Raw genomic sequence first — 6,113 nt, forward strand, 5'->3', positions numbered from 1 at the left:
AGTGCTGGGATTAAAGGCGTGCGCCACCACGCCTGGTTTATTTTTACTTTTTTATTAGTTCTTTTGATCTACTTCTAGGTTTAGTTTTCTGTTCATTTTCTAGTTTTTGGAGACTTTTCCCCTAGGCTCTGCTGCATAAGTTGTATTGGTTTAGCTTCCTCTTGCTGTGACATAAACAACTTAAGGAATGGGTTCGTTCATTTGGTCCATGATTCCTAGTCACAGTCCATCATTTTAGGGAAGTCAGGAGGCAAGAACTCAAAGCAGCTGAGTCCCACTGTGTGAAATGGAGAGAAAGTTAATATATCCATTCTGGCCAGGTCTCAGCTCACTTCCCTTCCTTCCTAGTCTAGGACCCAAACCGAAAGAATAGTGCCACCCAATTTTAGGCTGTGTCTCTCCACATCAGTTAACATAAGGCAATCCCACACACACACACACACCTATCAGCCAACCTACTCTCAACAGTTTGTCATTGAGACACTCTCTCTAGGTGGTTCTATATTGTTTTAAACTCACAATTAAAAGTAACTTTTATAGCTGTGTTATTTTTATACAATTTTATGTACATTTTTATTTCCCATGAGACATCTCAATAACCCATGGGTTATTTATAAATGTGCTCCATAATTTCTATGTATTTAAATATTTTCTTATTCCCTTTCCATTATTGAATTCTAAGCTTGGTTTTATTATAGCCAGTTCATACTTCACATAACCTTGACTCTTGTGTTTATTGAGATTTGCTTTTACAATTCAGATAAAGTTTACATATGTGAATGCTATAATGGATACTTAAATTTATATTTTGCTGTTTTTAGTGAGGCAGTATGTAAACATCAATTAAATCCTATTGGCTTGTATTTTTTGGCTTTGTTAATGTTATTTACCTATGTATTTAATAGTAATTCTACTAATTACTAAAGTAGACACATTCAAGTCATCAACTACAATTATGGATTTCTCCATTTCTCTTATTTTGTCACAGTTTTATTTTCATGTATGTTTTAGGGTCTGTTAGATGAGCTCATGGTCAAGACAACATGTTACCTTAGTCTAGCTGAAGTAGCATTTTCACAGCTCTGTGATATATAGCATAAATAATTCATATTAAATATTCTAAATGTGAGCTGGGCATGGTGGCGCATGCCTTTAATCCCAGCACTCGGGAGGCAGAGGCAGGCGGATTTCTGAGTTCGAGGCTAGCCTGGTCTACAAAGTGAGTTCCAGGACAGAGTTCCAGGACAGCCAGAGCTATACAGAGAAACCCTGTCTCGAAAAACCAAAAAAAAAAAAAAAAAAATTCTAAATGTACAAACCAGATTCTTGGTTTTTCAGTGGGGTTCGTTTTTAAAAGTTTTAGAGCGCCGGGCGTGGTAGCGCACACCTTTAATTCCAGCACTCCGGAGGCAGAGGCAGGCAGATTTCTGAGTTCGAGGCCAGCCTGGTCTACAAAGTGAGTTCCAGGACAGCCAGGGCTACACAGAGAAACTCTGTCTCGAAAACAAAACAAAAAAAAAAAAACCAAAAAACAAAAAACAAAACAAAAAACCAAACCAAAACAAAAAAAAAACAGTTTTAGAAATTCAGAAAAAGTGAATAGAAACTAGAGTTCCTGGCATCTCGCAGGCGCATTTTCACTGTCACTGAAATCCGTTATCCTCCACCCATTCAGTCTTCCTTTACCCTCAGAAATCACTAATATTTCCACTCTCTTTTTACAAGTGAAGGATAGTCTGATATGTTGGGTAAGATAACTGCTGTAAATGTACAAAAAAGTATACAATATTTCAAGCTGGAAGACCGTATCAGTTTTTTACTGCTGTGACAAACATCTGAGAGAAACTAGTTCAAAGAAGAATTATTTGTATTATCTCACAGTTTAGGGGGAGTTACAGCCCAAGAACAGTTTATTCTGTTGTTTCTCCTGTGGTGAGGCATATCATCATTGTGAAAGAGCATAGAGAAGCAAAGACACTTACCTCGAGGCAGTCACAAAACAGAGCGTGAGTGAGCAGACTTGCACTGGTGGGAGAGCACAAGTGAGCAGGCTTGCACTGGTGGGAGAGTGCGAGTGAGCAGGCTTGCACTGGTGGGAGAGCTTCAGCTTCTTATCCCCCCAGCCCTCCACCCTCTCCAGCAGTGCCATCCTCACGCAGAATACATTATTCCCCCACAGTTGCTCTCCTACATGCCAAGTGTTCTAAATTGTCCTCAAAAAAAAAAAAAAAAAAAAAAAAAAAACAGTGTATCCAGAAGTATCTCATTTCTAGGCATCTCTCAACCCATTCAAATTGATAATCGGCCATCACCCTGAGGCACTGAGACAAGAGGGTCACAGCCTGAGTTACATAGTGAGGTCCCATCTCAAAATAAAGTGCAAACAGAAGAGTGGCATGAAATGAAAACAAAGGAGTAGAGGGAGCCAGATGCAGGCAACCTTGTACGTTTGTTAAGAAATGTCAACATCCACTAGCAAAATAAAAGTGTTATACTTTTCCACTAGGGCCTATGACTTAGTCAGCCATGAGTTTGGGGCAGTCAATGGTACCAGGCATACATTCTACTTTGTGAAGCAGGCTTTCGGTCCAATCAGAAACCGGTTGGTTAGTCCTCAAACATCTGTGCCACTATTCCATCACTGGGCATATTTTGCCAGGCTAATTATTACCATAGCTCAAAGAGCACACAGATGGGTAAAACTATTGACTGCTTTCCTCCCTAGTAACATCCACAGAGCTTTCTAACACTGTGAAAGCCATTTAGTGGGAAACTATCCCCCTTAGTTCTTATCTTCACACCCATAGATTAGTGCATCTTCCAGCCCTCATCAAAGAAGTTTTCTTTTACAAGGTGATTAATACAGAGACCTACAACAGTGTGCAGAGAATAAGAGAATCTCTACAGCACGCACCTCGCATGGGACTTCTGTATTATGCCCACTCCCCATGTTCCAGGGCCCGTCACAGAAGAGGAGATGGAAAGATTCTAAGAGCCAGGGATGGTGGATACTGTCAGTAATACAGTGTTTGCCGGAATGACCATGGTGTTCCATACATTAACTTGTAGAATCTGTGGCTGTATGCACAAGACCTGCACAGGGTCAAGCCAGCCAAAATCCCAACATGGACTGGGAGAGGGGTTCATGAAGTCCCAACCCTAGCTCAGGAACTCTTGGAAACTGGTAGCTGCTGGGAGAGTGAGAGTTGTCTTCAGGGATGCAGCCCTTGAAAGGGTACCCAAGCTCCAGTACATAGTCCTTTTTCATGCACATATAGAAAACATTAAGTGGCTTATTGTTTTGTTTTGGTTTTTTTGTTTTTTTCAAGAACACACAAAGTTGGGAAAGATATAATGTGGGTACAGGAGAGGAATTGAAGGGAAGAGAATGAATGGGTAGGCAATTTGATGAAAAACCAATATACTCAAGTATAAAATTCTCAATTACATGTATTTCTGCACCCCCAGAAAATGAATACAAAGACTGGAGAGAAAATTATTGGTTTAGAGCCTATTATATTATGTTATTTAAATGAGACAGATGTGGACTGGAGAAATGATGACTCTGAATTGTTTTTACTGTCAGCAGTCTGTGTGCAAGAGTATGGGGCTTTGTCCCCAGGCCAAAGAACTCTCTAGGTGCCAATCGGCTGCCTTGCAACTTAACTATATTCTGGCACTTCTCTAAGGAAGCACAGACCTGTTACGGATTCATTCTGACTGGCCTCCCTCCTCTCCTCCATGCAGATATCATTCAATCTCTAGCTCCACTTTCTTCCCCAGAGGGGAGAAGGTTAGGCATAGAACTAAAAGTTCCAAAGTTCTAATCAACGTTTGGTCTCTCAGGTGACGAGTCTCCATTCTGAAAACTACCTAGAGGATACTCAAGAGTCACCTCGTTAGAACAACAACAACAAAAAGTTCCTATTACTCAGGAAATCCCAAGAGATTAAAAAATTCTATGCCCAGCATCAGTTTCCACATAACTGGGTGTGGCACGACTGTAATCTCACAAAGTGGGAGCAGGAGGATCAGGATTCAGAGTTATCCTTGGCTACATGACTAGATCAAGGCCATCCTGGGTTTCATGAGACCTGAAAAACAAAACAAAACAAACGTAAAGATCTGGTAAAAAATAGTCCCAGTAAAGCATCAAGAGCCATGGCTAGATTGCCATGGAAACAGACAGTTTATTTGGAGTAAGAATGAGACAGCATGGCAAAGGGGGGTGGGGGGGTGTGTGATACCAAAGGAGAGTTTCTATACTATAACCGAGAGTTGAGCATGCTTCTGGGACTATTTTGTGCATACTGCAGAACCTGAAATCCAAGGTAGAATAAGCCATCTCCAGGAAATATAACTCTTTGGGCACCAAGCAGCCATTATATTCTTAATTTTGTTCCGACCAGAAGAAGCACGCACCCCACAGATTAAGCTTCTTCATTTGGAGCTCTTCAGGCAGGTAACTACTGATCCCTACCCTACAGAAATCATCCTGCCTTAAAAAAAAAAAAAAAAAAAAAAAGTTTGTGCCTCGTCTAGGGTCTAGGCTGCAGGGAAAGCACGTTGCAATTTCAGCAATACACAGTTAGCAGTCTTCACACTTCTTGGCTTCAAACTTCTTCTCTGCTGATTTCCTACAAAGACAGACATCTTCAGTTTTGCTTGGTTTGTAGTTGATCCAGTCTTCATATTAAAACTGAATAGGTTTAAAAGGTTAGGTTCAACAATCAGCCTGCTTTTGGGTGCACAGTACAGTTTGAAAGAACCTTAAAACAACAGGCCATTGTATCAAACTGCATCATAATCACTAGCTAAGGAACAAAAGGGAAATCCTATTCTGCTGCATAGTTAATGTGTTGCAGGGCTGGGGAAGGGCAGAAGGGACTGGCTCGTTTGATGGATATAATGAAAAGCCCAGTCACATATTTATAGCAAAGAAAATCTAGAAGTTGCTTCACAAGCAAAATTTAATATAAGACAATAAATTTAGGCCCGAATGGGAAGTTTCAATATTTCCTACCTTGTTCATAAATCACAATATTGATCACATATAAATTAATGCATGGATATATATTTGTGTATGGGGACACACGAAACCTCATTTATTATGTGAAAGTGAAAGAGAAAGCAACTTTTCTATGGTGAACACCTAAATTAAACCACTTAGCATCTTTCTAAAACTCTGAAGTGAATCTCATCTTGGTGGACCTAGTGTACATGATCTGTCTTTCCATTTTAGTGTACATGATCTGTCTTTCCATTTTCAGCGGTGGACTAGCGTTCCTGCTGAAGCTGTTGCTTCAGGGCCTGGGAAAGAGAATTTAAGACAATTCACCAAAACCGAGGCTGCCAAGCGTTTCTATTTGCATTAGACCACACTCCTTTCTAGTAACCAATATGCCCACTGCGTGTTTTACTTGGCTTCCTCCCTTGGTGGACATGCTTTTCTAAAAATTCTACCCAAATAAACTGAAACATCAGGCAGTAGCCAGTGCATAGTCTATAAGTCACTGGTTATTCACTGGTATGTTTTAAAAGACTCAATGCCCTTAAGACACCATTAACTATGCCCTGGTGGCAAAACCAGTGAAGAGCCACTAAACTGGAAAAGTAGGTGAGATCTCATAGAAAGAAAGGAAGGGAGGGAAGGAGGGAGGAAGGAAGAAAGCAAAGAAGGGAGGGTAGGTAGAGGCAGGAATATCGGGAAGAGTCCAAACCAGTCTAAGTCAAGTCTGGGAGGGGGAGGGGAAGGGGAACCAAGTACAACAGCAGGAGGCCAGTAACAAAAAACGTCTAGATTAAGTTGGGAAGAGCCTCGGGGGAAGGGCAGCCCAGCCTCAGGGCTGGAGAGTTCAGGGTAGAGGGTGGGGTAAGCTAGCCAAATCCTGTAACTGGTAGCTACTGAGGGCTGCTGGGAGAACCTAGAGGACAGGTCTGTTTTGATGTTAAATAGGTACCTCAGTTTCCCCCACCCCCACCCCTCCCCACCCCACCCCCAACCCCGTTTGAAACTTAACACACATTTCGTAAATTAAGACTTCTGAATTAAGAAGTCTTAATTCAGTCAATCCCGGGAAGTTTTCAAACTTAGTGCAACTTGATAACCTAGC

The sequence above is a fragment of the Mus pahari genome, chromosome 15, assembly GCF_900095145.1.
Source record: "Mus pahari chromosome 15, PAHARI_EIJ_v1.1, whole genome shotgun sequence".
Classification (NCBI taxonomy): Eukaryota; Metazoa; Chordata; class Mammalia; order Rodentia; family Muridae; genus Mus; species Mus pahari.